General features: G+C 51.8%; 1 protein-coding gene across 1 annotated transcript in view; it reads right to left on the minus strand.

Annotated features, from left to right (window-relative positions):
• The window catches only part of CUX1 (cut-like homeobox 1), a 351,136-nt gene that overhangs the window by 51,557 nt on the left and 277,538 nt on the right, over positions 1 to 22,041 (minus strand). The gene's annotated exons all lie outside the window — the stretch shown is intronic.

Below are 22,041 nucleotides of genomic sequence, written 5' to 3' on the forward strand. Positions count from 1 at the left end.
GCAGCAGCAGCAGCAGCAGCAGCAGCAAGGAACTCTTGCGGAGAAGGCAATGGCAACCCACTCCAGTACTCTTGCCTGGAAAATCTCATGGAGCCTGGTAGGCTGCAGTCCATGGGGTCGAAAAGAGTCAGACATGACTGAGCGACTTTACTTTCACTTTTCACTTTCATGCATTGGAGAAGGAAATGGCAACCCACTCCAGTATTCTTGCCTGGAAAATTCCATGGACAGAGGAGGCTGGTGGGCTACAGTCCATGGGGTCACAAACAGTTGGACCTAACTGAGCAACTGAGCATGTGCAAGGAACTCTTATAGTGACTTAAAAGCCAGAAGTTTACTTATTAACAAAGAAAACTTGTTTAATGCAAAGTTTCTATTTAACTTGTGGCAGCTTACCTCCCCAAGCCTGACTTTCAAGCTACTTGAAGAGTGGCGGGGGGAGCAGGGGGAACCTTTCATTCAATAAAGGGGCCATGTCAGTGCCAGGTGGGTGCTAGAAGGTGGGGGACAGTGGTGACCCAGGCAGACATCATTACGAGGTCACTGTCACAAAGACACATGTGACGAGGAAAAGGAGGCGGGTGGGGGGGATGTCCAGGGGGCGGTGGCAGCTCACAGCACTATGATGCTGATGCTGAGGCTGGGGACAGCGAACAAGAAAGAGATGGTGGGGGTGGGGGGGTGCAGGAGGGACATTCACACACTGAGAAGGCGGGACTTTAGTCCCAGGGAAGGATCCGAAGGAGGGCAGAGGCCCAGCCGGATATACAGTCTGGAGAGATGGGTCTGGATGTTTAAGAACCAGAAACTCTGTGCGTGTGTGTGCGCATCTGGGAGTGGGGGTGAGGAGAGAGGGGGTGAGGAGGGCTGCCAGGCCCCCTGTTCAGGTGACGGTGGCGGTGGCGGTGCTTTCACAAGGAAGGCTGGGTGGAGAACATATCTGGGAGAAGAGGCTGAGCTCAGATCTGGCTGTGTTTCCCTGGAGGGGACGACGGATACGTGGTGGGAGGTCAGCGACGGAGGTGAGCGCACGAGGGCGGAGGTGGGAGGGCCGTCCTGGGCGGCTAGCTGCAGCAGGTTGCAGCGGGTGAGGCTGCCCGCAACTGAGTCTGCGGGCCTCTTCCCATCAGCACCGCCTTGTGCCACCAGGAGCTTCTCTCTCCTCCTCATGGAGGGGAAGAATGGTTTCCTACCTTCCTCTTCTCTCCCCAGGCTGGGAAAGCGCACGGTGTTGGGTGGAGGGGGGAAGGATCCTAGCAATTCTGAGTTGACTTCAGCCACACCCGGGGAAGCTGCCTAGGTGAGGTGGGCCTGAGCACTCACCTGGGGGTTGTGGGCACTGCAGGTAAATCTGCTCCCCTGCCAGACTTCCATTATTTTTCTCGTGTATCTTTTACGAGCCCTCAAGGACATACATGTGTCAAAGCAGAGTTTGGGAATATTAAAAGTCAAAACCTTTCCTTCGGCTACAATTAAACCTTGGTAGTGAACCACCAGCCTGGCGAACCCCGGGCCGCAAAAGCCGCCCCGGGCAACGTGGCCGGCCCTGCCTCGGGAGGCACAGTGCTCGCCCTGTTCTCAGCTTTCCAGAGATCCATACTGATTTAGAAATAATGCCTTCAAATTACCTTCAATAACCTTATTACCAAACCAGCTGTGTGTATGAGCACTTATCAATGCATCCCTGTGCATTAAGAGAAAATGTATGTCATACAAACAGTCTAAATATATATTACTGAGATGGGAAAAAACAAACCGTCTAGTTAAATTGCTCTGCTGTAATCAAAGATTAATCACTGCGCGTGTGTGCCTGTGCGCATGTGTTTTCTCTCTTTCTCGGGGGCTCCTTACGGCTTTGAGCAGACCTGCCCGTCCTCTGCCGGTAGTGCTACTGTCTGCGAGGCAGCTCAGACCGCCATTCTGGTGGTGGAATTAATTTTTCTGTGTTTCTAAGAGTTGGAGGAGCTGAGAGGTGGTTTTGGATTGTGTTTTCCTTCTGAGTCTTTTAGGCCTGCAGCTCAGAAACTTTCCTTCCCCCAGAGGCACCTGGTGGACAGCAGGCCTCCGCGTGCCCATCTGTGGGGAGGCTCCGGGATTTGCCCCCAGAGCAGCCTGCCTCCTCTCAGTAACGCTGCCGGGCAGCCTGGCGTGCAGACAATGTCTGCACTGTGATGGAATGTTCCTTAGAGAATCCCTGGCTGATATGGAATGTGCTGGTGGGGTGGGCTGCTTCTCGGCTCCCCAACAACACGCAGGTGAGTGCACCGATCTGGCCCTCCACAGGCCCTGGGCTGTGCTGAGCAGAACCGAGTGACATTTTCGTTGCATGCGATGGTATTAGGAAAGCTATTAAGGTACATTATTTTACACATCCTCCTAATCTCTCCATACTGCTTTACCTAATTTGTGATGAAATTGTTGAGAAAGGGTACTTAAATGTACGACAGTCAGTAAAAGTAATTTATCATCTTCCCGCTTCAGTGCTCACGTTATCAGCGAACTCATTTTCTGCATTCATCATGCAATCAGCCTATTATTTGCATATTAATCAGGCAGTGGACCATGAAAGAACTGCATTCCAGCCAAATGCTGCACTATCTCAGGAGAAACACTCAGTAATTATCATACATCAGTGTTATGATGTGGTAATTGATTATAACATCTTTCTGCTGCCCCTGGGGAGCCCCTGTGCTCACCCAGCTCCAGGCACTCCGGACAGATTGCTCTTTTCCTCCCCAACTGACAGCCACCACGGCTGTTCTCTCCAAGTGCCATTTCTGTGGAGTATGGATCCTCCTCCTCCGGTCTCACAAGGTATTTACACTATGTGGAACGAACTGACTGTAATTCATGGGTGAGAGGGTCCAGTTGGAGAAGGCGTGTCCCTCCAGACTCAGCCTCTTGGCTTCAGAGGTGATGCTCCGGCTTTCCAGAAAAGTCTCCTTATCAAATAAAACGCGGCAACTCCAGTCTCTCCTTGTTGCAAAGCTGGTACAAAGGCAGTTTGGCTGCTTTATTTAGGTGCCAAATGACAAGCTAATTTTGGCCCTCTTGTAAAGGACAAACCCAACATCTGCCAATTCAGACTCGGGCTATATTTAGGAATCCAGTTCTGAAGGGAAGAGGAAGACACGAAATCGAGATGAAGCCGATGACGGAAGCTGCCTGGCTCACTGCGTTCTCCCGGGGACCCCCTTCTCGCTCCTGAGTGTGGCTGTGGCCCAGAGGCCAGTCTGCAAGGGGCAAGATTGAGGGTTCTGGGCTGGCGGAAGGCCACTGGCAGGAAGAGGGCATGAAGCTGTCCTTGCTCAGGAAAGAACCTGGGCCACCATGTGGGTCTTCCTAAGATTTAGCCTGGAAGGGGCTTGAAATTGGCATGGACCCGCATCACAGGTCAGATGGGTTGCACCCTTTCTGTTGCAGAGCTTCATGAACTTGGCTTTGACTCTGCCACTGACTTGGTGCTGGGTTCCCCTCCTTTATGCCCAGCTCCCAGCCTGAAACACGAGGGGATGCCCTAGGTACTGAGGCATGTGACTTTCTGTTAATTGTTCATCTTGGATCTGATTTTTAAGTATCTGCCCATTTATCATTTGAGCCCAGTTTTGTTCTTTGTTTTGAACGCGGCCTTCACTTCCCTGAGTGTCATTTCAGGGACCAACCCTTCACCTGTCACGGGGGACCGAGTCCTTGGGCACCCCCATGGCAGCAAGACTCTGGCCTCAGAGTGCTTGTGCTTCTTCAACCTCCTCCTTGATGGGGGCAAACTGCTTCTCACTCTGAGCATCTGAAAGACGGCGGGGGGGGGGGGGGGGGGGGGGGTTGCATCATTTCTGCTCCCTGATTAGGGATTAAAGGTATCAGCACTGCCCTTGGCACATCAAAGATGCAAACATATGAGTTTCTTCACTGTAGTCTTACCACCTTTAAAAAAATTACCTGAGGGTTTTTAAACATTTAAGCTTTTTCTTCCTTCTCTGGAACCAAAACTGAAAACAGAAGTCCTCATTTGCTCTTGTGACCTACTTTTGCCTCTTGCACTGAATGCCCAGTGTACTGTAAATTCCATTCTCCAAAGAAAGTCTAAGGGGAAGAGAAAAGAGATGCGCCCAGAGGCCTGTGTCCAGGGCTTGCTGGGGCCTCCTCCTAACGGGGAGTTAGTGTCTGCCAGTGCCAAGGGTCCAGGCCCAATGAGATGGGGCTGCCACCTGTGCCCACAGTCACCCAGATGAGTGCATCCAGATACGATGGCCTGGCTCTGAGTTTGTCCCCGATGGCCTGAGCAATGACCTGCAGTCCTTAACTCTTGAAGCTCAAGATTTTGGGTCAACCTCATGGAATGGCAGATGGATGGTCAACATTTCAGGGAGGCCAGGATGCTGGAGAGCTGCGTGCAGGTCCTCCCTTGGCTGACCCTCTGTGCTGGCTACCGCCCAGCAATGCTCCCACTTGAGTCTCCACCCAAGAAGTGAGTGCTGGATCTGTTTCCTATTTTAAGGCCAGGAACCTGACATGTCAGGTGTGCACATGCATGATTTTATAGCTATCCTTGCTATCCTAATGCATGTGAAATGACCTAATGGCAGTGGTTTCAAGGGCAGCAGCAGGAAAGCAGGCACTCAACTAGCACTTCCTCAGGGCCAGCTGCTGCTCTGGAGGCTTTTAAACATGGATTTAAAACTCCTTGTGGTCTAGGAGATAGGTACGTTTCCTATTTTAAAGAAAACTGAGACACAGAGAGGCTGAGACACAGAGAGGTCGAGTCACGTGCCCAAGGCCACACAGCTGCTCAGAGGCCAAGACAAGATGAGCCCTTGGCGGTCAGCTCTGAGCCCACTGTGTCAATTTGCAGCTCACATGTGCTTAAGGCTGCTCACTGAAGGATCGTGTTTTAGGTTCTGCTGTTAAAAGTCAATCTAAGTATTTTTCACTGGTGATTGGTTAAATAAGGTATGGTATGGTCAGATATAGGAATTACCTATATCAGGGAAAAGAGGAGGAAATTCTGTATGTGCTGGCCTGGGGGAGTCTCTACAATCTATTGCCAGGTGAGAAAAGCAAGGCACACCTTGAGTCCTGTGTGTGCCCTTCTATGTGCAGCAAACATCTAGATACACAGGCTCTCTGCAGGAAACTAGCAGAAGTGCCTTTGGGGAGAGCGCCCGGGGGCTTGAGGAGGAGGGTGGGAGGGTGACTTATTTTTTAAAACGGGTGTAAGCTCTTTTAAATCCTTCGTTTTGTAGCCATGATGCATTTTACTTATTGAAAAAAAAAAACAAAACAACAACCCATAAACTATAAATAAAAAGTCAAGGGCTTCCCTGGTGGCTCAGTGGTAAAGAATCCGCCTGCCAATGCAGGAGACACAGGTTCCATCCCTAATCCAGGAAGATCCCACATGCCTTGGGGGAACTAAGCCTGTTTGCCACAATTATTGAGCCTGTCCTAGAGCCTGGGAGTAGCAAGTACCGAAGCCCACACACCCTAGAGCCTATACTTGGCAACTAGAGAAGCCATGGCAATGAGAAGCCCGCACAGTGCAACTAGAAAGTAGGCCCCACTCGCTGCAACTAGAGAAAAGCCTGCACAGCAAAGAAGACCCAGCACGGCCAAAAATAAAAATAAATAAATAAAAATTAAAAAAAAAGTCAAATCTCTAACTCTGGGTTACTCAGAGGATGAGATGGTAGGATGGCATTACTGACTTAGTGGATGTGAGTTTGAGCAAGCTCAGGGAGATGGTGAAGGGGGGAAGCCTGGTGTGCTGCAGTCCGTGGGATCACAAAGAGTCAGACATGACTGGAATGACTGAACAACAACAGAATCTCTCTGATTCTATCCTCTTTTTATGGAGACACAGTGGTGAATCCCACTCGGGGGAGAACAGAGACCCTTGGGGGCTGATGTGTGCTGGAGCAGCCTTTCCCGGGGATCCTGAGGACAACATTTGCTGCTTTGAGACGCAACATGGACTGGGCTGTCTCACTTGGTGGCTGCCTCTCCAGGAGGCCTGTGTGGGGCCTGCAGGTGTGGCATGCCCTAGGGGAGGAGGGCAGATGAGGCCAGGCTTGGCTTGTCCCACCCTCGAGCGCCCTCTGCCTTCCTGGTTAATGCTGCAGGGAGGCTGTTTCAGGATCATGTGGCCAGGAGCCACCAAGAATCCCACAGATGCTCAGAATGGCTAGGTGAGCAAAGAGCAGCACAGGCACCGAGGTGACACGGGGAAGTGGGTGACGCTTCCGGGGAGCTTGTGAGAAGCTCTTCCCCTGCGGCCTGCAGGCCAGGTGGCCTCCCAGCTACGGCCTTGCCTGCCTCCAAGACACTCATGAGTGTCCTGAGTCTCAGCCTGCTTCTCCACGCTCTGGAAGCCCACAGGGGGAAGGTGCAGCAGGCTGAGAATCCCAATGCCACTACGGACACAGGTCACCGAGGTCACCTCAGGAGCAAGGAGCCCCTCTCCTGTCCTGCTGTCACACTCGGGCGGGTTCTTATTATATGAGCCTTAAGGTGGCAGCAGCAACAGCGTTGTACATAAAGAAAACACAAAATTCTTCCGTAATCCACTTTCCTTCTGTTATTTTAAGAGAAAAAACATCTCTGAAGCAGAAAGTGAAAGTCAGAGTCGTTCAGTCATGTCTGACTCTTTGTGACCCCATGGACTATCCAGGCCAGAATACTGGAGTGGGTAGCCTTTCCCTTCTCCAGGGGATCTTCCCAACCCAGGGATCGAACCCAGGTCTCCCACATTGCAGGCGGATTCTTTACCAGCTGAGCCACAAGTAGGGATTTCGAGTATTTTCCCTTTTTTTCCCCCAAAGGTTCTCCCCCATGTCCTAGCCCATCAGTGAACCTTTGTATTTGCAAAGGTCTCGGCCTGGAATGTTCTCCTCTCTGACCCCTTCATAGCTCAGCCCCCTCCTTGGGGCTCCCTTAACACCAAGGGCCTCCCTCCCGCCAGGCCTGTGCCCATATGTACCAGACAACAGAAGACAGTAAGGTAGGCTGTGTCTGACTGCAGAAACCTGTCTTTTCTGATCTTAGAGAATTCCTTTATCATGGCACTCCTGGTCATATTAAAACACCCTCATGCAGGGCACAACCAAGAAATGGACGAGCACTTGGTTCTGGCCACCACGTCCACGGCGGGTGAGTGAAGGCAGAGGCTGAGCCCCGAACTAACGATGAGCAGCGGCCACCTGCTGAGGGAGGGGCATTTTCCAGCTCACACGCGGCTTTTCAGAATTCTCTCTTGTTTTCGATTTGTGGTCTAGGGCCATGTATAAATCAGTTATGGATATACAAATCTTTTCAGCTACTCAAAACAAATGAGGGTTAGAATAGTTCTTTTCAGACAGTACCAACAGTTACTACGACTGATCTATTTCCATAAAAGAAGAAAGAATCAAATCAGATCTCCTCGATGGTACTGAACGAAGAGCTCTGCCTGCCTTAGATGGTGTCATGGAATTTTCTGCGGGTACAACGAGCCATTCCTTTTCTTATTAATGAGCTATTCAAATGCCCCACCCTGACTTAATCATTAAAAGTGAGGAACTAATGGCTTATTTGAGGAAGCTTCAGCAGGATCTTATTGCTAAATCAAAGGCACTAAAACTGTGGACATGTTCTCCCGGCCACGTCATGGTTACTGAATAAAAGGCATTATGTGTATTAAAAAGGAAGGCTGGCCTGTCCCTAATCGGGGGCCATGTCTGTGTAGGGCCATATGCAGCACGGAGCCCTGTGGCCTCACGTCAGGGAGAGGCGTGCATGAGACCACCCACGTTAAGAGACGGATGCAGCTGCTGTCTTCTCAAGAGGCAACTGGTGCTCTGCCGAGCCAGAAGAGCGATGTGGAGCCATGGAATTCTCCACGGGCGGAGACTTGGAACCTGCAGTTCCTACCCGACACGCTGGGGAAAAGCTGGGTGTTTTATAATTAATCAGAGGAGACTGAGCCATCCCTTGTGCAGCTTGCAATAATCCATCAGAAGAGGGTGTGGAAGCTTGTGAGCTGCAGTTAGGAAGGGCTCCCAGAGTAACAAGTTACAAAAGCTGATACAGTTGTTCTCTATCTCCCTGTCTCTATTTCTGCTTTGCAAATAGAATCATCTGTACCATTTTTTAAAGTCTGCACATATATGTGTTAATACAGGATATTTATGTTTCTCGCTCTGACTCACTTCACTCTGTATGGCAGCCTCTAGGTCCACCCACGTCTCTGCAAATGGTGCAAGTTTGTTCCTTTTGTGGCTGAGTAATATTCCATTGTGTGCATACATGCATGCTTGTGCGTGTACGTGGGTATGTCCACTCCTCTGTCAAGGGACATTTAGTTTGACATATACACAGATGACAGACCCTGATGCTGGGAAAGACTGAAGGCAAAAGGAGAAGAGGGCGGCAGAGGATGAGGTGGTTAGATGGCATCACTGACTCAATGAACATGAACTTGAACAAACTCAGGTAGATGGTAAAGGACAGTGAAGCCTGGCATGCTGCAGTCCACGGGATTGCAAAGAGTCAGACACGACTTAGCGACTGAACAACAACAACATATACAGTACTATGTTTAAAATAGAACCTACTCTATAGTACAGGGAACTCTACTCAATGCCCTGTGGTGACATAAATGGGAAGGAAATCCAAAAAAAGAGAGGATATACGTATGTGTGACTAATTAACTAATAAAACATTGTAAAGCAACTGTACTCCAATAAAAATTGAAAAAGAAAAAAAGAAAGAAAAGTTAAAGCTGAGCGCATGGGTGAGTCCTCCCTATCAGTTCTCTGTAAGGTGATGACGGACTGAGTTGCATCCAGGGAAATCTGTTCCCCTTCCTTTCTCCCCTCTTAAGAGCTGTCTCCTGTTTCCTTTCCCTTGGGGCAAAAAGATTAATCACACCAAGGAACCATGAATATGAAATGAGCTTTAAAGAAAAAATGCAATTGGAGTCATATCTAACTATGTACCTATACACCTGCCTACACATATGTACACAGGCACACCTTCATCACTGCTCCAGGTTTTCCTCCTTTAAAAAAAACACCCTGCTAACTGATAAGCAATGACTGCAGGCCACACTCAGAGAAGACAAGTCTCCCTCGGCCCCTCCCTTCTCCTTCTCTGAGGGTTCCCTTTGGTTCCCTTGAGCATTGCTATTGCTAAGCAGGGCAAGGGCAGCCGATGGATGATAGCTGAGATTGGAGAAAAACAAAAGGGAGACATGGAGGACCATTCCCCAAGGACCACCTGCACCTCTGCCTTCAAATAGGTTTGCCATATTAGATCAAAGACAACCCAACACTGGGAACTTTGAAAGAAGCCAACCCAAAAATTGTGCGTTGAGGGACTCCCCTGGTGGTCCAATGGTTAAGACTCTGTGCTCCCAGTGCAGGGGGCCAGGTTCGATCCTTGGTCGGGAAACAAAGATCCCACATGCCACAATGTAGATTCTGAGTTCTGCAACTGAGGCCTGGCACAGCCAAATAAATAAATACCTATTAAAAAAAATGTGTAGAAAACTAGACTACCGGGAAATAAAGGTTCAGGTAACTGATCTGAAGTCTGGTCCTTTAAAAACCGTTTTTGCTTTTTAAGCTACTCATATGATCAACATGGAACTTTCTGTTCTCCTTACTCTTCAAAATAAGCAGAGGTCACTCACTGAAAATGGCATCAACTTTCCCCAATGTCTGAGGCCATCATCCCGATGCTTGAATCATCAAAGGGACATTTAGAAATGATTACAACTGCCAAGAGGACAAGTGATGATGCACCAGAAACTTGAGTTTTTCTCTCCTTTTATCATAGAACTGATCAGCAAGTTCGACAGAGACATCGTTAAGAAAAACGGAGATGCTCAGGGTAATGGGGATGGGTGGAAAGAGACAGACAGGAATTCTTAGTGCAGAAAACCGATTCCTATGTCGGCAGTTCGCTGTGGAGATGAGTGAGGCCCTCTGCTCCTCGGGCACCTCATCGCCATGGTAACTAAGCACAGAGCCATGCATTAGATCCCCACGATCTCTGCTCAGAACAAGGCTATGGACAGAAGACAGGTCTTCCAAAGTCCTTCCACACCTGGGAGGCTAAACCAGTGGCCAGGCCAGTTTGGCAGCCTGGATTCTCAGACACTGACTGTTTCTCACCAACATTCAGAAACAGAACTAACCCAAGGGTAGAATTACCTTCCTGCGGCCACCTGCTGCCACCACGCTGAGCTGGCTCAGGCAGAGGCCTCATGAAGCCACCACAGAGGACAGAGCATCTTTCTGGGTCTGGGGGCCTCTTTGGAAGGATTCTGTGGTAGCCATGGTGAGAGCAGGGAATCAGAACCCTGGAGAAACCCTAGGCTAGAGGCATTACTCCCCTGCCTTTGTGGGAGCATGCTGAAAGCTTTCTCTGAGACACTGATTTTTTTAAGCTGTCAAAGATCCTGGAGTCCCGAACAGCAAGGAGATCAAAGCAGTCAATCCTAAAGGAAATCAGTCCTGAATATTCACTGGAAGGACTGATGCTGAAGCTCCAATACTTTGGCCATCTGATTCGAAGAACTGACTCATTGGAAAAGACCCTGATGCTGGGAAAGATTGAAGGTGGGAAGAGAAGGGGATGACAGAGGATGAGATGGTTGGATGGCATCACTGACTTGATGGACATGAGTTTGAGCAATCTCCGGGAGTTGGTGATGGACAGGGAAGCCTGGCATCCATGGGGTTGCAAAGAGTCAGACACAACTGAGCAACTGAACTGAACTGAATAGCCATTCATTCCAACGATTTGTCAACACTCATCATTATAAGAGAATTCTGTTTTTCAAATCTAAATTCCACATCCTGAAAGGCACAGCTACTTTAATTTTTAGAAACACTCCTAAAAGGGTAAGGCTGATAGTAAAGAAATTTTAAACAAGGAAAGTTGCCACCCTCATCTTGTCATATTGGTCATCTTTCTTTTCATTTTGACAAGCACTTTCTAGTCTTTCCTGATCCAGAGAAGCATTTTTGCTTGGCCACCATCATGATATTAAAAAAGTTTTATATTTTCCTAGAATATCAGAAACATTTTTCCACTTTTCCCCACAATCACCATAATTATTATTTCTACCGATGGCTTCCCGGTTGCTGACTCACAGCGGGCGTGTCGAGTCTACAGAGCACAGTCTACCTCCCATCTTGCTCGAAGAAGGAAATGGCAACCCACACTCCAGTACTCTTGCCTGGAGAATCCCATGGACAGAGGAGTCTGGTGAACTACATACAGTTCAAGGGGTTACAAAGAGTCGGACACGACTGAGCACCTTGCAGAAGCCCAACTTGCTCTGATGAGCACAGGGAGAGGCCTGCCTGCCGCCTCTTCACAGGAACCAGGGGAAAGTTCTACAACGCTCACTTTTACCCAGGGGCTCACTGCCTCCTCCTCCCTCCCTCCCTCCTTCAATCTGCAGACTCCCCAAGAGTGTAAATCACTTTATTTTATAAAGTAATTTGATCTCTTACAAACATCATTTACGTTCCTCTGAGGAGCCCTGTGAGTTTTTCCCATGTTGGAAATGGGACTGTCATATGAATGTTCCAGCACAGTAGCGAGGGCTTGCTATAACAATAAAAAGTAAAAAGCCACTCTTGAAGAATTTGTTCAGACACAGAGAAAGTTTTGGCATCGATCATAACCGACCTGGAACTGTAGGCGATTTCTTGTTTTATTTAGGAACAAGGGAGTTTGATCTAAAAACTGTCAGATTCTGCCAAGTTGGGTCCTGACTCTGATGGGGCAGCAAATACTTGGAGAGTTTAACAGGAGGCCGGCTTTCTGTTCAAGCAAGAGGCAGGCCTAATTTTCCATGCAAACGTCCGGGAAACTCTTAGCACAAACAACTGTGTCCATTATTTCCCTAATGTGTCTTGAATTTGAGCCAGGGCTGTGTTAAGGTCTCCAGCACTTGCTAATTAGATTGGCCAACCCAGAAAGGCAGGGAGGAGGAAGTACACCTGATCCTTCTCAGAGGGCCAACCGCTCCTTTCAGAGGTGCAGCGAAGGAAGCCAAGAGTCTGGGTTAGACACAGCCTTCCACCCCTCAAGATGGAACACCCCAAACAGAAGAAAATGTTGGTGGGGAGCTGAGCTGCAACCCAGTGTACTCCGGCTGCATCTGTGCGTGGGTTTGGAATTTTGAAGTGGTATCGGCCGCTGCGGCCCAGCTGTTCCCCTCATGACACGTGTTTTCCCTCGTAAAACTTCCAACAGGCTGGCGGGTTCCATGCTCCTCACTTAGCTTTGTTTGTGTTTTCAATGAATCAATGGGATATGGAGACTAATCAATATGTTTAGAAAGATAAAGAAAGGAAGAAAGAGGAACAGCTCATGACACTGGCTGTTCCCGAGAGCTGGGTGGGAAGAGGCTGGCACAAGTGTACGCCCAGGAAGGCCAGGAACACATGGGGTCAGGAGCCCAGTGTGCGGGCCAGCCCAGGGCTGCCATGTTCAGGAGTCCGGAAGGCGGTGATGTGACCTCAGACACCAGGCCTCCAGGCTCTCTGATGCCGGTCAGAAGCAGCCCCAGCCCCTTGGCTGGTGCTCCAGGCTCTCCACCACCTGCTCCCAGGCTGGACCTCAACCTCAATGCCACTCTCCTGAGCATCACGCCCAGAACTGCAATGCCCATTCTTTGTCCCCTATATCCTGTTATAAGGCTGGAAGCCCCCTGAGCACAGAATCTGTCTCTGACTCGCACCCCAGCCCCGAAGGCAAGGCTTCACGTGACAGACTGATGAAAGAACATAGCAAGGAGTAAGAAGATGTGGGAGGGACCTGCACTCGGCTGTCAACCCTCTGCTTCTCCACTAGAAACTATGACCTCGAAGAACCCAGTTTGCCAACAGAATACCATGTTTTCAGCTCACTGGATCCAGGACGAGCGATCCTTCAAGTCCCCCCAGTACAGACCAAAAGGCAGGGAAATATATCATCCAAACCCCAACTGTGGCTAATTACCTGAGCTCACGCAGCCCTGCTGCAGGGGGTCTTGTAGTGACGTCACAGAGTGCAGGACTAAAGGAGAGAAAGGGGGACAGTTACATGAGGAAGCAAACTTGGGGGTTAAAGTTTCTTAATACCCTGAGCACAGCTGAGGGGGGACAGCATAAGGGCCAAAAGGCACAAGGGAGGGTCCTCACTCCTTACGGGAGGGGGCAGACTTGACAGCGGTGCAGAGCGCAGAACAGGAGGGACCCACGTGGACAGGCCAAGTGCTATTGGTGGCAAGGAGGCCCCCAGCTGGGGGGCAGGTGGAAGCAGCCATTCGTGAGAGCCTTCATTCTGTGCCTTTGGCTGATTTCCTTTCCCGATTCCCTGATTTAGCTACTTGACTTTTACCTATATTTATGTATAAACAGCATTTTCTTAATTGGTAACTCATTTTCTGCTGCTTATAAAATTAGCTAGGCACAATCTTCTCTTTCCTAAAAACTGAGTCAGTCCCATGGCAACAGGTTGTGGAGGAAAGAGGCGTCTCAGCCCCGCCGCATGTGGACACCCCTCCCCGCTCCCCACAGCAGCCTGGGGGCGGGGCCGCCCCTACCTGGCCCTTGCTGCTGCCCTTGCACGGGCAGGACGCCCTGGCCCAGCTCGCCGTTCAGCCAGAGCTGCATCCGGATGAAGGGTTCTCGTCCTTTCTGGGTCAGCTTGCTCCATGGCTTCGGCCGGGACAGCATGTCGCTGACACTGCCCTGTGACAGGCCTAGCACCTGCAACGGCAACCAAGGACACGTGGGGGCTCAGCGCCTGGGTCTGGTGTGAGGCCTCAGTGTCACACGCACGGCGGTGTGGGGGCTCAGTGCCTGGGTCTGGTGTGAGGCCTCAGTGTCACACGCACCGCTGTGTGGGGGCGTGGCCAGGCAGGACGGCACTACAGCACTCCCAGGCAGAGCACAGAACTGGCCCCTGGGGGGTGGCGACAGCCTGGGTTGGGGGGTGGCTAAGCTTTTCAAGGTCATGGGTGGGCTGACGCCCTGGCACAGGGAGCCACAGTCATGGTCCCTGCTTTCAGCTCCTAGGGAGAGAGGGGCAGGCAAATGGAGGGGAGGGGCCCCCTCCCCCCTCCCCCCAGGGTCTTGATCCTGCCAAGCCTGCAGGGTTGTCGCCCTGACAACCCGAGGAGGAAGCACTGAAACCACGTTGCTCTTTGCCTGGTGGCGCCAGGAAAGGCCAGGGTGCTGGGGGCCAAGGACCCCTTCAGATAAACCAGGAGCAACGGATGCTGGCGGGACTCGGGCGTCTGTCTCCTGTGCTGACGCCGGGCCAGCTTGGCATTTAGAAAGGTCGGCTCTCTCTGATCACATCGCTCCACGGTAGGGGCCCAGAGGTGAGCTGGTGGCGACAGAGGAGCCAGCCTGGGAGTGGAGCTCAGTGCCGACGGTCGACAAGTTGCACGTACATACCCGACTTTTCTTATGCTCACATATGGCCATACATATGTATGGGCACAAACACCCCCCACAGGACACAGATGCAGCCCAGAGATATTTAGGGGCTGCATCCGATCACTCTTTGAAAAGTTCTCAAGTTCCAGAATAAACTGCGCTCATGGGCCAAACAAGTTCAATGCTATTAAGTCTCTGCTAAATTTAAGGCATGAGCACAAATGTCTATTTAAATGTTCTCAAATGATATTTTTACAACACTGAACTAGAAATTTCAAGGGACTTTAAATTCTCATCCTCATTCTTATTCACCCCATCACCTTTTGCAAGATCGTGATGAAGAGTTCACAACTGTATCGAAAGGATGCATGACACGGTATATTGCAAACACTGAACTCAAGGCAGGACCTGGGAAGGTGGTGGAGGAGGCCCCCACGGGCCTCTCGGAGGCCACGGCTGACCCAGCCCTGTGCCCCTCAGGAAGACTGTCTTGTATGGGACTGGAGCGCTTCTCATTCTGCTTAGCCAGTCGTTATTTAATCTAAGACTATCCTGGAGTATTATGTTTATCTTACATTTTGCAGGCCTGGTAAATCCCCATTAACCAGAATCTTAGTGACCAGGAAGCACCCCGAACAGAAAGTGTCTGGGAGCTCATCCACAGACTGGGCTTTTCATGAGCCAAGAAGGACGATGAGAAAATGAGGGCCTTCAGGGCCGGTCCTGGGCACAGCCTGGGCCCTGAACAGCTCTGCCCGTGCCACCTCTAGCTGTGCATCCCTGGGCAAGTTGCTTTGCCCCTCTGGCCGGACAACACCCTAGCACCTTCTGACTGCTGTCTCTACCAAGTGCCTTTGGCTCTCTCTGGGCAGGTCATCTCTCTCTGTGATCAGATCCTTTTTGGCCAAAACAGCCTACAGAGGTGGTGCCTCTGGGCTCCGCTCGGCAACAGGGACAGGGCTTGACTTAGTCATCTGCTAGCTTGGGGCACGTGGTCAACTTCCCTGAGCCTCGGTTTCCTCATCTGCCAAATGGTGACTGCCACCCCCTCATATATGATGAGAGGTCTAAATGGCCGCAGAGGGTGAGAGGGCCTTGCCGGGAACCTGGCCTCCAGCGGGGCTGCAGCAAATGGAGCGTTCACTGGCCAGTCTCCCTGCAAGTTTGGGAGTAGATGAGCCACGGTTCTCTTTGGTTAATTAAGTGGGTGATGGCCACATCCTCCAGACAGATCCCCGCTCCCCGGTCCTCATCAGTGAAAGGAAATGGGAAGACCCAGGCCCCCGAATGGAACCCCCACCTCGTACCTTCTCCCCGAAGATCCTCTGACAGATGCCGTTCTTGGCCAGCTTCTCCTTCACCTGCCGGGTGAGCTCGATGGTGTCCACCTCCTGGTACATGTAGATCTCGTACTGCTCGGGGGTCAGCGGCGGGACTGAGGGCTTGGTGGGCTTCGACAGGGGCACGATGGGCGAGGAGGGCAGTGGGCTGTTCTGGGGCGTCTCGCTGCGGCTGGCTCCGGTCAGGCTCAGCTCTGAGCTCTGGGAGTAGGGCGACTCTGCGCTGGGCCAGTCCTTCCAGTACTCGGAGGAGGAGGGGCCCTGGAGCTGGCTGCGCTCCGCCCGCGTCTGCCCGCCGCTGCCTTTTTCTTGCTGCTGCTGGCGTCTTCGGCCTTGGGGTCTTCGGGCGGAGCGCTGCTCTTCCTCTCGGGCTGGACGGCGCTCCACCAGTGATCCTTCCACACGGTGCCGCGGCCGAGCTCACTCTTCACGTGTCTCAAGACCCCCTGTGTGGTGGGGTCGGCTGCCCCCGGGAGGTCCGGCCCGGGCACGTCCTGGGACTCCTTCTTCAGGGCTGGCGGGTTGGGCAGGGCAGGGGCGCTGGCGTCGGGAGCCGAGGGGGGCTTCTTCAGGGAGACGGCTAAAGGGGAGTAACTGGACACCGACGACATGGGCGAGGCGGGTATCAGCTTGGGGGTCAGGAGGGCGATGTCTGTCTGGGACGGCGGCGCGGGCTTTAAGGCGGGCTCGAGGGCGGCCTGCTGGGCCTCCATCTCCCGGCGGGCCTGCTGCAGGATGGAGCGGATGGCGTCGTCCGCGCTCCCGCCACTGGATGCCGAGGAAGGCTGGGCCGGCTCTGCTGTGGAGCAAACGTGCAGGTGAGACAGCGGCGACAGCGCACCTCCCAGTGGGGACGGGCTTTCCCACCCACATCCTTCTCAGTTAATCTGCCACGGATTGCAGGTTACTCGGGACAACCTCACTGCGCTGTGATCTGAACATTTCCCGCCTCGTGAAATGTGAACCGTTCATGCAACCGTTTAGCGATGAAGGGCTAAAGCTACTGCTCTGTGGCCCCACCGACTGAACGGAGTTACGATCAGGAGTGCGATGGGGGGGTGGGGGTGGGGCGGAGGATGTAACATGTGCAAACGCTCTGAGACACACCATCCTGGCCTCTTTCCCAGATGACTTTATTTATTTATTTGATTTATTATTATTATTATTTGATGTGGGCTATTATTGTGTGTCTTTTTTGAATTTGTTACAATATTATTTCTGCTTTGTTTTGGTATTTTGGCCATGAGGTGTATGCGATCTTAGTTCCCTGACCAGGGATTGATCCGGTACCCCCTGCATTGGAAGGCAAAGCCCCACTTACTGGACCGCCACGGAAGTCCCCCGGATGACTTTAAATTTAAAATTCTCGTGTGCTATATTCCAATCCCACTGGTTCTGTTAGCTCAGATTACCTTCTGGGTGGGTGACTCTGGGGTGGCCACTAAGGGGAAGGGGAAGCGGAGGGCTGGGGTAGGGGGGCCAGTGGGCTGGCCCTAGCTCAGGAACCCAGGAGCATGGCCAGGGGGTGGTGGGCGCTCAGTGTCACGCTGCCTGCTGCCAGGCCTGGTAGGGCCTCACGCCATGCTCCCTGCCGGCAGGACTGGGCAGAGCAGAGGCTTCAGGGGCACAGGGCAGGTGCGTGTCTGTGCTGAACCTCAGGAGGAGAACTCGGGTGCTCGGTTTCCCCTCTAGCGGAAGCTCTGAGCTGAATCCACAGCCTGGTGCGCCTCTCAATCATTGCTCACCCAGAGAAAAGCTGAAATGTTGGTGTTCCCTCCTCTTAGACAAGGCAGCTCGAAGGGAGCTCTGAGGGCCGATTCCCAGGGCTGACTGACTACAGAGGTGGGGACACCCATCCTTTAACACTTCCTGCTCCTTCCTGCTAATATTTGTTCTGTAAAGCAGTTGTTAAGAGTTTATTTTTCACTAGTGTGTGGTCAAGTGTATACCAAATAACAGATTCCTGTGTTGTGTTTAAGAAAGGAAATCTGATACAGATTACTTGCTCATTTAAGTCATGGATATTCTAGGCTAGGGGTAAGGAATGATCTAGAATGCTAAGTATTAGCAAAACACATATCACACAGACCTGCTCCCCCCTGTACTAAAGGCTTGAAAACACACATTCAATTTCTTTTTAAACGAAGTTAATTACTGCCGAACAGAACGCTCACGACGTAAGCGTGGAAGGCAGTGGCGGAAGTCCTGGACTCCGTACCGGTTTTCTGGACTTGCAGCTCCCTCTTGGCTTGTTCCAGGATGGACTTGATGGCTTCATCAGACCCGGTCTCGGAGGCTCGAATCCGAGTGGTGATGTTACCTGCAGGGAGAAACCACACCGATGACATCAAACCCACACCTGGAACAAAATGTAGTGCTGCACAAAGATGGCATTCTGAAAAACAGCTACCGGTGAGTTGAGGCCGGCGACGACAAGGAGGCAGGCTGGCCTCCTGCTTACCTGTACCTGCTGTGCGGGTGACTTCACAGCAGGTACGGCGACCCTGGGCAGGAAGGGCTTCCTGCTGACTCCACCTGGTGTCAAACAGTGTTTGGCCAGTGGGACCAGCTCTGACACTATCCAAGCTGGACATCACCCGTGGGTTGGGACCAGGGAGAGCAAATCATTTAATTCAGTGTGTGTGTGTGTATAAAAATTATATATAAATGAAGGATTAAAGGGCAAGGCTTTTTTTTGTGTGTGTGTGAGTCATTTAAAAGCAACTCCAGCAGCTGCTTTGGCTTGGGATATGTTCAAGGCCCTCCCTGTACATGTCCTTGAGGCCAGAGAGGAAAAATGGGCAGAAGGAGCAAGGGGTCGAGGCTGATCCTCCCGCCATCATTTGGATGTACAAAGGGAAGAGGCTTAAGTTAAAAATTTCGGGTCTCTTATCACTTGAACAAGGAGAGGAGCCTGAGGACATTTCTAAAGGACAAGAATCCCTGTCTTCTGGTCACATGGTGGGCAGCCACGTGTCCAGATGCACTGCAGCTACTATGGCCTGGGGGCTGGCCTCGATGCTTCCCGGAAGCTGTCCACATGTTTTTTTTTTTTTTTGTCCACATGTTTTAACTGGTTGATACCTTTACTAAATATGAACTGCCACATCAAACCATTTAAAAACAAGCCAACCACTGGCACAGAACCCCCTTAAAGCTGCGGCTCCGAGGAGGGCAGTGGGGGCTGGCTCGCTGGGACCCGTGGGCGAGAGAGCCGGCCACAACCTGTCTGATCGGTCGCACCCTCGACGGATTTCCGAGCTCGGGGAAGGGACAAGGAAGCAGCAGTATCTCATCTGACTCAGTCACCTGATTTTTTTTCAGAGCAACAAAGGGTTATTCTTTCACCTGCTTCTGAGAACACGGGGAGAGTTGTAATTTGAATGTGAAGGGGGGGCGTGATTTGCAGTTTGGGGCTGATTTTTAGGGGTGCCGCCCCCTCCTGGACTGGGTAGAGTGCAGGGCCACGGTGGGGGGAGGGAGGGGCCGTGTGAACTTGAACCCGTGCTTTGTTTTATACTTACTAGCTCTGTTTTTCCATCAGGTTCCAGGCCAGAATCACACTGTATAGTTTGAACCCAAATACACAGCTAAGGGCATGCTGCTTCCTAGGTTACTAACTGCAAAGAAAAACACCTGCCTGCGACATACCTTCAGACCCATTTCTTCGTTTCGGTACTTCCTGAAAGAGTCTGTTCAGGCTCTGGCCTGGATTCTCTGTTGAAAAACAAGTGTGGTAAGAACAAAACAATCAGGGGGATGGTGGTGCTGACGATATGGGCTGCGTGACATGAAATCTGAGCCGCCTGTTGCTACAGAGAGGGCTCAGGGCTTCCTGTGCCGCTTGGGAGTCACTAGAAACTTCTGAGAGGCCCTTCCCTGGCTGACCAGCTTGCAGAGGCCATGGCTCTGCTGCCAGAGGGGATAGGACAGAACTGGGGGGCGGCCTGCAGCACCAGCGCCGTGGGGGTCAGATGGAGGGAGCTCTGTTGCCCAGCGAATCGCCCACCAGCCCCGGAACAAAGCTCACATTAATCATCCAAAGACAGTCGATTCCAGTTAACGTCGCCGTAAAAGGCTCAATGTCCTCTGTGCAAACGGACACTATTGGAAATGTCTCCCTTCTCTGAGTCTGTATTTCTGTCTGATAAGTTCCCTTTCTCTATCAGTGCTGACTTGGCAGAAGGATCTCCTATTGTTTGTTAAAGAGGGAAGGAGCTCCTGCAATTAGGGATGGGACGGGCTTTTTATCTTTTTACGGGGGTCGGGGTACAAAGGGTGTTTAAATACTTTAATGTATTTTACTCAAGGCAGGTATGTTTGCTCATGATGCTGAACAGGTCACTAATGGGACTTAACACATGGGGAGTGCGCTGATCACAGGCCACCAGCCTGTGTGCAGGGAGGAGGAAGGGGGCCCATGTGGTCGGCTCACCCTCCTTGGGGACCCAGCGCCGTGATAGGCCTGCCCTGGCCGCTGCTGCTGCTCTAGGGCTGGGTGGCACCCACGGGCCCCTCCCCTTCCGAGGCCAGCACCCAAGGCCGAAAGGACTGCTGGACACGAAACGCATCAGGACGTCGTGCGTTAATTCCCTCCGACCCAGTATGTGGTGCTGGAACAGCGAGTCCACCTTGTGTGAGGTGCGGAGTGAGTTTCAGAGGCTGGGCCCCCCGAATCTAAGGGCTCGTGCCTGTGGGCCCTGAGCTCTGGAAATGGCAGGACTGTGAGCTGTACCTGATGTGAGGCACACATGTATCATCACACATGCACACGTGCACACACGCAGCTCCGTGCCAGGCTCACATGTGGGTGCTGACCCCGAGTCACTCACCTCTTTGTCTGCCTTGGATACTGCGAAGAGCCAGGATGTTCTGCTCGTCTGAGAGGAACTGCTTCATCTTGTGAAACGGCTCCTTGCCACGCACCGTCAGTTTGTTCCACGGCTTGGGCCGGGCCAGGATCTCGCTCACGGACCCCTGAGACAGTCCCAAGACGTAGTGTCCAAAAATGCGCTGTCCGATATTGTGCTTGATCAGCTGCTCTTTCACCTGCCGGGCGATTTCTGCAGTGTCTATCTCCTCGCCCTCGGAGACGCTCCCAGCACTTTCTGACTGGCTGGGAGATGGGGCCATGCCATTTACATCTGGGCTTTGTTGTAATGGACTTTGGGAAGATATGGAGTTTGTGCTGTATGGACCTGTTGAAAAAATCATGCTTGTGCTTCCTGCTTCCTGCATGGCCTTGGAGTAGAAGGACTGCATTAGCTGTCGTTGGAGGAGAGAGTTTAGTGCAAATTTTCCCGTAGAAGCCAGGGGCAGGCTGGGGCTTGCCAGGGATGAGCTGAAAAAGTCTTGCGTTAACCCCGCTGGTGAGAACTGGTGTGTACCATTAGTATTGGAAGCCTGCTCCCCCGTGTTGCGGGGCAACTGAGAAGGAGGGGAGGCCGGCAAAGGTCCAGGACGCCGACTCTCAGGCTGGTCTTTCCCTTTTCTCCTGGCTGACCCTACAAGGAAGGGCAAACATAATGCATTATGGGGGATTCCAAAGGGAAAAAAAACCAAGACCAAGATGCAAAGTTTGCCCCACAAAAGGGAAAAAAAAAGTGCATTTTTTTTAAAAAACAAGGGCCAATGAGGTGTGTTGGTTTGTTTTTCGATTGAATTTGTAAATTAGCCAAACGAGGCCCCCCGAAACAAGCAACATGCATTTCATGTTTGCACCTTTCTTGTACGTTGCAGCCTGGAGAGTTTCCCCTTGACAGAGATTCAAACTCCTAACTTGACAAGGAGCCGGTACCACACACAGTAAAGAGTCGGCAGGTCGCGGGCCTCTCAGCGGGCCGCCAGCATTCGAGCTATAACCAGAAAGGGCCCCACCTGAGGAGCAGCAAACACTGACATTTTGGGACCAACGGATTCTCACACCACTTGCTCTGAGGCGAATGTACCGCACCGAGTCCGCTCGATCGAAGGCACGCACATTTTTAAGAATGTAATATCATCGGAGCCCGAGACACTCTTAAACGCTTTACCAGCTGCCAAAACCTGAAGCCGTCAGTGACGCCACCATTTTGGGATGAGCAAAGAAAGGCTAAGGATGGGGGAGGCGTTCCCAAGGACAACCTGACAAAGGAAGAAAAGCTCCACTGAGCCGGGAACGGCAGGGCCCGGCCCTGGAAGTAGCCCAGGAAACACCACAGGAGAGGCCGCACAACTCGGAAGAGACCAGAAAAGCCACAGAACGCGCGCGCGCCGGCGGGGGGCGCCCCCCGCAGCAC

The sequence above is a fragment of the Bison bison genome, unplaced genomic scaffold (assembly GCF_000754665.1).
Source record: "Bison bison bison isolate TAMUID 2011002044 unplaced genomic scaffold, Bison_UMD1.0 scf7180017864340, whole genome shotgun sequence".
Lineage (NCBI taxonomy): Eukaryota > Metazoa > Chordata > Mammalia > Artiodactyla > Bovidae > Bison > Bison bison.